The sequence below is a fragment of the Erpetoichthys calabaricus genome, chromosome 15 (assembly GCF_900747795.2).
Source record: "Erpetoichthys calabaricus chromosome 15, fErpCal1.3, whole genome shotgun sequence".
NCBI lineage: Eukaryota > Metazoa > Chordata > Cladistia > Polypteriformes > Polypteridae > Erpetoichthys > Erpetoichthys calabaricus.
The window spans coordinates 67,335,464-67,348,229 of NC_041408.2; positions in this window are offsets into that span (position 1 = coordinate 67,335,464).

The window sequence follows — 12,766 nt, forward strand, 5'->3', positions numbered from 1 at the left end:
CTTGGATTGCAATGTGCTCCACACTCAATTAGAAGCCATCTGTAAGACATTTGTGTTACATGGTTTCAGTGAATTACTATTTGGCTATTTTTATTTATTTATTTGTTTCTATTAATCAGACAGCCAATGATCTTGATTCAACCACTCCATTGTGGGGATGAATGGAGGCTCTAAATTGGTCTGATTACACTTGTATCCGTGTAGATTCTTCCATGCCCTAAAACACGCAGGTTAGGCTGAGTGAGAAATCAAGTCAATATGACTGCAATGGACTGGTATCCTACCCTGATTTATATATGTCTATCCTGAAGATCTAACTAATTATCACCTAAGAAGATAGATAGATAGATAGATAGATAGATAGATAGATAGATAGATAGATAGATAGATAGATAGATAGATAGATAGATAGATAGATAGATAGATAGATAGATAGATAGATAGATAGATAGATAGATAGATAGATAGATAAACAATATTAAATTAAAGAGTGATAAAAATGTAGGTAAAAACAGACAATAACTTTGTATAATGTTAACGTTCCCCCAAGGGTGGAATTGAAGAGTCGCATAGTGTGGGGGAGGAACGATCTCCTCAGTCTGTCAGTGGAGCAGGACATTGACAGCAGTCTGTCGCTGAAGCTGCTCCTCTGTCTGGAGATGATCCTGTTCAGTGGATGCAGTGGATTCTCCATGATTGACAGGAGCCTGCTCAGCGCCTGTCGCTCTACCACAGATGTCAAACTGTCCAGCTCCGTGCCTACAATAGAGCCTGCCTTCCTCACCAGTTTGTCCAGGCGTGAGGTGTCCTTCTTCTTTATGCTGCCTCTCCAGCACACCACCGCATAGAGGAGGGCACTCGCCACAACTGTCTGATAGAACATCTGCAGCATCCTACTGCAGATGTTGAAGGATGCCAGCCTTCTAAGGAAGTATAGTCAGTTATTAGTTATTAGTATATAATAATAAACTAAGTTTGCAAGAGCCAATCTTAGAAAGTGAATGCTTAATGTTAAATTAATATAAGTGTTTGCTTAATTTCTATAGAACATCAGTTTCTTATAGCTGCCTAGAATATGGTATAGCCTTTTACCCCAAGTAAGTTAACATGAGATAGAACTTTCTTGGCTATACCTGTAATACAATTTGTTAATTAAGTTAGTTTGGGCTGATAGATCCATTTGCAGTTTGTAATTGGGATAGACATACGGTTTTCTGACTGTTTGGAAATGGTTCGACTTTATGAGCAAACTTAGAGAAGTGAAATAGATAAAAGTCATAAATTGAATTTTTCTTTATTTTGCAATACCAACATTTTCTCTATTTTGTGTGAACTGTTTTGCTTTGAATTTTTACTAAAGAAGATATTTTGTCTAGAGAATCATTTCAACATGTCACACTTTTGCTAAAATCCCATGAAACAAACTAAAACTGCTGAACTTTGGTAAGTTTGGGTAAACGCAGCTACAAAGTTGATTAAAAAAATTGCTGAATGTGTAGTTGATGTAGAAATCAATACTTTAATATTCTTAGTAAAATGTACTCATTAGAACATTAGAACATTAGAATAATCTGGATGAGAACAGGCCATTTAGCCCAACAAAGCTTGCCAGTCCTATCCACTTATTTCTTTCAAAAAACATCAAGTCAAGTTTTGGAAGTCCCTAAAGTCCTATTGTCTACCACACTACTTGGTAGCTTATTCCAAGTGTCTATTTTTCTTTGTGTAAAGAAAAACTTCCTAATGTTTGTACAGAATTTACTCTTCACAAGTTTCCAACTTTGTCCCCGTGTTCTTGATGAACTCATTTTAAACTCATCGTCTCAATCCACTCTACTAATTCCCTTCATAATTTTAAACACTTCAGTCAGGTCTCCTCTTAATCTTCTTTTGCTTAAACTGTAAAGGCTCAACATTTTTAATGTATCCTCATAATTCATCTCCTGTAGCCTTGGAATCAGCCTAGTTGCTCTTCTCTGGACCTTTTCTAGCGCTGTTATGTCCTTTTTGTAGCCTGGAGACCAAAACTGCACACAGGACTCCAGATGAGGCCTCACCAGTGTGTTATAAAGCTTGAGCAGAACCTCCTTGGACTTGTGCTCCACACATCAAGGCGCTATATAACCTGACATTCTATTAGCCTTCTTAATGCTTCTGCATACTGTCTGGAAGTCGATAGCTTATCTTAGATATAAAGCTCACAGACTGTGTGTGTTTGTTGTGATGTGAGATTTTACATATAGCTTGATAAATATTTTGTATGTCTTTATTTGTAATTTAGGCAGAACAATGTAATTTAGTGTTTACCCCCTTAGGAATGGGTCTGTTTGAATTTAACGACAGGATTTGGGGAATGTGTCTTAAACCAGTTTGCCAAGTGTTTCTTTGCTAAAGTCATTTCTACACCCCCCCAAGTAGGCTAAGGTGTACTTTAACATATGGTTTGGGGGCAGGTGTTAAGATGTTGTATTCCCCAATTGGTCAGAGGTATGGCTGTTTGGAATTGGCTTGTTTCAGAGGCCTTTAAGTACTGTGATGTCCTATTGGCTCTAGGGGTTGGACAGAACATCTATAAATATATGTATTTAACCTCACAATCTCTCTCTTGCTAACCTGTGATGATGTAGAAGTATCTCTCTCTTACTAACCAACATCTGAAAGAAGCATCTCTTGTTAACCTGTGATGATGAAGACAACACAATGAAGAGCACAGCTCAGCAGCCATATTGAACAGACATGTGGCAGAAAGCTGAGCATCAATGATGCCTTAACTAGAGACATTTAAGTAACTACAAGTCTGTGTGCCGCCTGAACTACATATCACCATTTAATCAGGTTGTATGGTTGCCAATATTCAAATATACTTTGCATTTTGTTGTTATTTATGAATATTATCAATAATACATTGTTTAAACTGTAACTTAACTTCTGCTTGTCTTTTTACTACATCTAATTGCCCGAGGTTATAGATATAGAAGGGAAGGTGGGGATAAGTTATATACAATAATACCTTATAAACAGTGGTAAGTCTGTGCGATTAGGCATTCTAAGGCTACATATTAATAATACAATTGGGGAAAGTAGAGCAATATATATTACTCTACCAAGACAAAACAGTGTTTGTGTTTGTTCTTTATACAATACCACACCCCTGCTCCAATCTGATCAAAATTTCAGGAAGCAGTCCCTTTGTGGGGGATGAGAGAACCCCTCATTGTCTTTAGCATGCACCCCATGAGTTACCAAAATGATGCCCCCTAGGTGTCCATAGCATACATGAGGGGTTTTGGGGATCAGGGTGGAGTGAAAGCTCCAGAGAGCTCAATACTTGACTTACATAAACGGTGCCCTTCAGGTGACGGTGCTCAATATCACCTAATGGACTGACTGGCTCTGTCAGCAAGAGACAGTAGACTACTTTGGAAGGGGAGGGGGTCTCCTTTTTGCCACAGTGAGTTTTAAGGACTGTACTTTCTTCTGCATTTTGACCTCTGCCATTAATTGAATTTATTTCATTGTTCAAAACCTGGGAAAAAACACGGTTCTGTTTTCAAAGTGACTTATCACACATAGTTATCATCTGAGGAAAAAATTTTCTTTTGAATATTATTCATATTTATTCTTTTTTTTTTGACAAAATTATGCCTCCTAACAATAGGACTGCAATTGTTACAGAGTCTTCTGCCACCAAATAGAATATTTAGATAGTTCTCCTTTAAAATTACTTACCCGAGTCTTGCTGTTAATAATGCATGTGTGACAGATGGTCATTTTTAAATTTTGTACACTATTTCTTTTCAATATTCATTAAATATTCTCATTTATAAGTGTTCTATTTACATACGATCATCAGGATTAACTTGGAATTAATTGGAAAAAATGTTTTGTTTCTGAAATGAAACAGAATCACCTCCTTTGTAAATAAAACTTATTTTGTCTTGTAAAATAAAGTATCGTTCGTTATTTGTAGAAATATCTTTAAAAAGCAGAAAACTAAACTTAAGAAAAATCTGTTGCATGGCCAAACATAACAAATATCTGTACAGCTCCACCCTGCAACTGCTTCTGCAAATAGGTAGCAATGGCTTTTAAACTTGTTCAGGCATTAACTGATCTGCTCTGAAGATTTTTGACTAATTCTTTGTTCTTTTTTGATGTGCCCATTTAAGAGAAATCAGCACTAAGGTGCTTCCCTGTTAAAACACTTCCCTCTAAACCACCTCCCTAGATATTATCACAGGCATGGAATCCCTACTGCGTGTTATCCTCTTTCAAAGCACAAGCCCGCATCAGTCGCCACACATTTTCCATTCCGCTTGACAAACATTTAAATAGATGGTTCATTATACTGAAGAGAAGCAGACCGTATTAAAGGGTTCTATGGAAAATAATTTCTGAAAGAATGCACGTAGGAACTAAAGGGAAACTCCACAATAACAAGGACATTAATGGAAGTTAAAGAGGGTCACTTTATTCTGTACCTCTATAATGAAATTACGAGAAAGACACAGCAAATTTTTCCAGTCGTCATCAACCCATCTATCTCCAAGGCCTGGGTAGTCTAATTCAGGGTCAATGATGATTTAACCCTAATGGTGACATGTTTCCAGAAAATAAATGTTTTGGAAATGTTTGTAAGAAGAATGCAGAAGAATCAAAGGAAATGTTAGCGGGCTCAAGAATATACTGTCACAATAGGTTTTAGAAGGTACTGTTGTTGATTTTTGTAATGTGGTTTACAGTTCATAAAGGAGCTGGTCACAGACTTCAGGAAGCAGACCACAATTCCATGAACCTCAGAAGGGACATGTAGAAAAGCCTAGCAGCTACTAATATATTGTACTCACCATTATCAGCAATGTGAAGTGGGCACAACAATTCTCGGCTATCATCATTAAGGCCCACCAACAACTTCACTACGTCAGATGTCAGAGGAAAACCCAGATGTCTCTGTCAATGACCACCCCACCCACTGCCCAATTTCTGTGGGCGCACATTCACTTTAAAACATGATACTGCCTTGCACATGCTTAGGTCTGGATCACAAAGTGAGTGGTGAAGCTGGCACAGAATATTACTTATGCATAGTTCCCTTCTGTACTATGAGGGTAAATTAAAAAGTAACAGCAATTTGAAAATTACGCGGTAACTACAATAGATAGAAGCTGACACGATACAACACATTCACGATGGCTTATGGGTAGTAAATATGCACAGCGTGCCACTCTGCCATTTGTATAGTTCAGGGGTCGGCAACCTTTCAGCGGTGTTGTGCGGAACCTACTGTATGTTACAATGTTATTCTGCGTGCCAACATAACTCTACCAGTTTTGTTATTTATAGTAACAAAATTGGTCCGATTATAATGGGCTTCAAAAATATGTAGTTTTGAAGCCCATTATAACCGGATCTTATATTATTGCTCATTCAATATATTAAAATACATAGGATAATATGTGAAAAGAATGATTTGTCAAATTTTATTTTATAACTACATTCAGTAGCTTTATTTTTGGTTCCAATTATTTGACTAAAGTAAGTAGTTTGTTTCTTAAAGCCAGAAACCACCCTTTTTATAGCTTCACTTTTCTCATCAGAGTTTTTAAATGTGGACTGATGTTTAGTCTGATAATGTCTTTGTATACTTGACGTACGACACACAACACTTTCACAGCATAACACACACACAGCACGATCCTTTTGTTGTACAAGTCCATATTCATTCATCCAAGAGTCTTGAAAAGAGCAAACATCACGTTTTTGTCTTTTATGAGTAATTTTAGGGCAGTATATTACTTAATAATAATGAGGTTTGTTTAACGTACCATGGCTGGCACTGTACACATGCTTTCCCTTTACATGCAAATCACCTGTGCAAAATGTAGGTGGGGACGTGGAGAGCGAACGCATGGGTTGTAATTAAAATATAATAACAAGTGGTTGGTTTTAATGTTCCACGGCCTACACTGAACACATGGTTTCCATTTACATGTGAGTCGAATACACAAAACATAGGCGAGGGCGCAAATGCATGCACTGTAATTAAAATATATTTTTTTTACTATATTTCAATTCAATCAGAGTGCCATTGAAAATCATTCCGTGTGCCATAGGTTGTCGACCCCTGGTCTACCTGAATACAAGGTCAAAGAGAAATGGATGTTCCACTGTGGGACTGCACCATTGTTAAACAACATGCCATAGGAAGATTTCTTTGGGCAGAGGGAGTAAAACCTGCTGAAATTCACCAAAGAATGTTGGCTCAATATAAAAGTGAAAACAACAACAAAACGGTTATGAATAGGTGGAAAGGTAGAATAAGTGTGAATGACGAAGCTCACTCTGGTAGACCATCAACATCGCACACACAAACCCACAATGATACGACAAATGCTTTCATCAGAGAAGACTGATGAATTATGTTGTCCACTGTGGAACTGCATTTGGATACCAGCTATCTTCACATGCTATAGTGCATGATGACTTGGGGTAATGTAAAGTTTGTATATGATGAGTATCCAAACAGGTTACTGATGTGCACATGCCAACATCATTTAATGAATTTCAGCAGGTCTCTTTCCCTTTGCCTGACTCACTACAGTATGTTGTTCAAAAATTGTGTGTGTCCCAAGTGTCCCATATATGGGCCAAAGTGGAAATGCATTGACAACATGTATTCAAACCCATTAGGCTGGATCAAAGAAATCACCAACCACTGCACCACAAAACTTTAAAATATAATATGAAAAAAAAAAAAATAAAACACACTTACAAGAATAAACTTAGTTGTTTCCAGGTTTCCGGGTTTTTGCATTTTTAACAAAGAATACTACAACCAGCAGAATAAGGGACCATCTACAGTCTACCAAAAAAATTACTCAGTGGCAAAATGAAATGTTCTGATGTCTCTCAATGTGGACTCTAGACTGGCATATGGTTTGATGGTTTACTGCGTTCATGTAGTTTCCTTTTAGGAAATTGAGTTTCCACTCACAATCCAAAGACCATGACCAGTGCCACTAAATTGGCCTAGTGACAGTAAGCATGAATGTGTGCCATCTATTTGCCCTGCAATGGACTCGTCTCACATTCAGGTTTGTAACTTCTCTTTGCTGGGATAAACTTCAGCACCCTTATGACCCAAAAATTGGATTGAGTTAGTTCTGTAAATGGATGAATGATATATGTGTGACTAATAGAGGTTCCCCGTGACCCCTTGAACCCTCAGACCAAACGTCAGATACAGATAAAAATCCAAAATTGACATTATTATTATAACTAAGTGCACAAAGCACCCTCCACTCCACTATACTCCAATAAATCAATAATCAAATAAACAATCCTCCACTCCCAGACACTTAGCCACCCTGCCTCCCAACTCAGCTCATCATCTGGGATTTCCCATCGTCCTTTTATATTCCCTGACCCGGAAGTGGTTCCAACCCTACAGTCCATGTGATTCCTTATCAATTCTGGGTCAGATAAAAAGTCCTTTTCTTCATCCCGGAAGCACGTCATTTCCCTTGTCGCCTTGCCTACGACGTACTTCCGGGTTTTAGGGCATGTAGAATTCCCTGAGCCTCCCTACAGTGTCTCCTGGAGGTCCCCATGGTATCCAGCACGGCTGGTTGTAAAAACTACAAGGTCCATGAGACCCTGCTGGAATTCGGGGAACCTCTATACTGCTGGGAGGGCTCCATCTGGCGGCTTGGAGGTGTGGACTGGAATATATGGCCGGCCATCCCTCACACATGATATAGTTTATTCGAGCAGCACAGAACACATTATTCTGAATGGTACCTCTGCTGGCCTTTGCACAAATGTAATAAGCTGCATTTTATCATCAGGAATTCATGGCTTTGTTAGAACGGACCTGTCGTCCAGTCCAGAAAAGAAGGAATTTCATCTTTGTTAAAATGATTTAATTCCAATAATGCATTGCATTCATATTGACTTCTGGAGGCCATTGCAGCATTTCCTTCAAAACACATCTGCCTCTTAAAAACATAACAGCACTGATCCTGTATACTGAAAGTCATTGCACTCCTCTCCAGATCGTTTGATGATAAAGAGCAAATTAAATGCAATTCTTCAAAACAACAATCAATTTATGTTACTGTATCCGGCATATTTCAGAAGAAATATGTATTGTGGGTTTCCATTTGGTTGGAATATAAAGTTCTCTTGCTGAAAGCACTTAGCAAAACTGAACTTGGCTCAAGTTTCTGAAAGACAGTTTCCAAACAGATCCGGTCACTAATTTATTCTCATAACAGATTTTGCATTAAAAGAGAACACGTCTCTACAGCTGTCTGTCTTTTATCCAAAAGCGCTGTAACAAATCCAAGAAGTGGAGATTCAGATACACCCGGCATAATAAGTCATGCAATCATTTGGCATTTTGAGAAACGTTAAGTAACTTTGTTCATAAATCTCTATTTCGAAAACTGAGAAAAATGATTATGAAATTATTTTGTAGGACTGTATTATATAAGAAGGCAGCACGGTGGATTTTTAGATTCAAAACCCTAAGTTTAAATGTCATTTAAATGTCATTCTTGTCATTGTGTGTGTGGCGCTTGCACATTCTTCCTAGACTGGCATGGGATTTTCATGCTATAATCAGATTTTTCCACTGCATCCCCAAAGACTTGCATGTTAGTTTATTCAGAAATTTTCAATTTTGAAATTAAAAAGGCACACCTCAAACTTTTGACGCTGCACAGTCTCATTCTCTCTTCTTAAGTGAGCTAAAGTAAGTAAGTTAAAAAACTCATCTTCTCATTCAGTAAGGTTTTCCACTTTGACTTTTCCATAGTAGCTGCTCTGTAAACCTAAAATGACCAGTCTGATTACTGCATGGCCAAGTGCTAAGAGCAATTGTGTGAAAAATTAAATCAGGAAGCAGAAAACAAAATTAGTATCCTATTTTCTGATGTCAGCAGCCATACCAGTTGAACTTCAGAACAGGCAATCCACCTGAAGCTAAGAATGTTCAGACCTGACCAGCACCTGGATAGGATAACCATGTAGGAAAAGCTTTATCCGCTGCTGTAAGAGGTGTTGGAGAGGCCAGCTGGGATGCTTCTCCTGTGGTCTGTATGTGAATCCCAATTCCCCAGTGCAATGAGGGGATGACAGGGCAGTAAAAACTGGCGCTGTCCTTCAGATGAGACATAAAACTGAGGTCCTGACTCTTTGTGGTCATAAAAGAACCCTGGACACCTTTAAATAAAGACTAGGGTACTTCCAATGTCCAGGCTAAGGTAACCATCACAACCTGGTTATTCCAGCCCCCTAATCACCAACCTGTTCCTTTTTGCCTAACTATCTTTCTCAACCCTTCATCATATACAGTAATAACTAACGTGGAGAGCATACTGGCGCAAAAATGGCCTCTGTTGCATCATTCAGGTGGATGCTACACATTGGTGGTGAAAGGAGTGGCTTCCCCCCTTTTTATAAAGCACTTTTAGTGTCTTGAAAAGCATTATTTAAATGCAATGTCTTCTTCTTCTTGTCTGCTTATTCAATATCCAACCTATGTATTGCTCTTCAGCTTTAACAGGTAGCAGTGTGAGAAGACAGGAAGCTGGTTAATTTCTGTCCCTGTCATTTTTCTTTCAGATATGAATGGTGCGTAATGGAAAACTGGATTCCTATTCCTCTAAGGTAAGCTACTCAACTGAAACAGGAATGATAATTTTCTTTAAAAATGTCTCCAGGTGCAAAGTTTTTTACCTCCTTACCGACCCAAAAAACCCCAAGGCATTATGTTTGGCATAGAAAGTGTGTGATTGCCTCGATGCATACAGAAATCTATCAATAGTTAATGGATGGAAAGAGCAGACCCCAGAGTGAGCCAAACACCCCCCAACCACCCACACACCACAAAATGCTGAGTTTATGTTGGTTGCATTTTTTCACTTGCTACACAGGAATTCATTCCTGTCGCACTCACAGCTGTGTTTGGCTTTGCCAGTGAGCTGCCAAATACTTCACTTGTATCAGGATGTCTGGTTGGAATGTGCTTCTCTTGGATGGATGTGGCAGACAAGTGACCCATGAAACCAAATCTGTGTTTTAAAATATATTTTTGATATAACTAAAGGAATTCCATTCATATAGAGATAAAAATATATTTAAAAAAAACAATAAACAGGATGTTTTGTGGCTAATGTAGAATGTAAGAATGCTTTTTTGAAGTCAGTCAGTCATTGTCCAACCCACTTTATCCTAACACGGGGCCACGGGGGTCCGCTGGAGCAAATCCCAGCCAACACAGGGCACAAGGCAGGAACAAACCCCGGGCAGGGCACCAGCCCACCACAGGGCACACACACACACACTAGGGACAATTTCAGGATCGCCAATGTACCTAACCTGCATGTCTTTGTACTGTAGGAGGAAACCCACACAGACACGGGGAGAACATGCAAACTCCATGCAGGGAGGACCCGGGAAGAGAACCCAGGTCTCCTTACTGTGAGGCAGCAGGGCTACCACTGCGTCACAGTGTCGCCCGTTTTTTGAAGTTTTGACTTTAATATGTTGCAGAATGTGTGACACCACGGGTAAGGACACTGTTGTACAATTCCCAACTTGGGGTGTCAGTAGATGAGACCGAGCAACCAGGGGATGGAGTAAGAGAGACTCAGATTGAAAATGACTATGCGAAAACAGGATTCCGTTTTATTCCAACAGTGTCCAAGCTTTTTTACAAACAAATGTCTTGCAAAAAAATATTTACAAAGTCCAATGAATAGACACTTGCAAAAAGAAAAATGAGTGCAGGTTTTATTCATAATATTTGCAGTGGTTTCCAAATCAAATGTGAAGAAAAGAACAAAACAAACAACAGCTACAAAATGGATCATGAAGGACAGGCTGAAAAAAAAATCCAAAGAAAAAAGAAAAAAGTAAGCACCTACTATATACACAAAGGACGGTAGGTACCTCCACTACTCAGTTAAACAAATCGGTAGCACAGATCTACATTAAAGCCCGAAGACCTGATCAAAAGATGACCCCTGGAGTTCGGACCCTGGCTTTATACCGCAAGCCCTTTTGACCAACCAATCCGCTTTTACGTTACTTGCGGATTTCCAATAAACAGTCACGTCGGGATGTGCACCATTCAAAAACACCTGCTCAGGCGCAGTCCACCCAATTTAAATGTCAGAACCCATCTATTTTCCTGACTTTTGGGCTTCAAATTCAGCCTCGGTCAAGTGAGTACTGTTTAACTTTCTCCCTCTTTCAATACTATGCTTTGCCACATGTGTGTATGCCCTTTGCCTGCCACTTTTTCTATCCTTCTGACCTGTTTCTCTGAATTTAAATATTGCACTTTTGCCCTCTTTCCTATGCGCCTCCATACTCATCCACCAGAAACTGTGAGTGCACTCAAAAAACAGCCTCAGACGCTTGCCTCGGTGTCGGCTAGTTCGAGCCCCACAGCTTGTTCTCGGAGAACCTGTAGGCATTCAGGCAGCCCTCTGAGCATCCCGGCGCTCAAACCGCCTTTATAAGTTCGTGCCACTGCTGTGTTAATCTGTGAAGGGATGCTAAAACAGGTACATGAAAACATTATTTCTTTAATATTTTTTTTCCAAATGTCTGTGACAACCCAAGCGGCTGTCTCTATATTTGCATTATTTACGGCCTCTGAACTTGGCTTTTCACTGACTCTGAATGATTCTGAAGGATTATAAAATAACATCCAAATTTGTCAAACCTGCCCAATCCATTTCAGAGTTGTGGCTGGTTGGAATCTGTCATCAGATGACAAATAGGAACCAACCCTGGATGGGGTGCCAGTCAATTACTGGGTCTATTCATACATACATCCTTACTCACACAGAGTCTCCATTTAAAAGATGATGAGAATCTTTGAGAATGTTATATACAATATGGCCAAACGTATGTGGACACCTGACCATCACACCTCTATGAGCTTGTTGGACATACTATTCCAGAACCATGGGCATGGTACAATAAGCTATAATAGCCTCCACACTTCTGGGAAGACTTTCCACAAGATTTTAGATTTCATTTGTGGGAATTTGTGCCCATCAAACCAAAAGACCATTTGTGAAGTCAGGAACTGATGTTGAACAAGAAGACCTGGCTCAAAATCAGTGTTCCAATTTATCCCAAAGTTGCTTCATGGCATTGAAACCAGGGCTCTTTGCAGGCCACTCAAGCTCCTCCATGTCTTTATGGACATGACTTTGCACACAAGAACACAGTCATGCTGGAATGGTTGCCACAAAGTTGGAAACGCACAATGGTTTAAAATGTCATTGTATGCTATAGCATTAACAGTACCCTTCACTGCCAAGAAACCTAGCTCAAACCCTGAAAAGCAGCCCCAGGTCATTATTCCTCCTCCCCCCCGAATTTACAGTAGGCACTATTCAGTCCAGTAGGTAGTGTTCTCCTGGCATCCACCAGACTCAGATTCATCCAACCAACTGCCAGATAGTGAAGTGTGATTCATCACTCCAGAGAGCACGTTTCCACTGCTCTACAATCCAATGGTGGCATGCATTACACTACTCCAACTGATGATTGCCATGTTTCACAGTGATCTTATTCTTCTGTGCAGCTGCTTGGCTATGGAAATCCATTACATGAAGCTCCCGATGCACAGCTATTGTGCTAGTGTTATTTCAAGAAGAGGTTTGGAGCTCTGGTCTCATGCAACAGATGATAGTTGCTTTTTATGGGCTATGCGATTGAGTATTGGGTGGTCCACCACTTT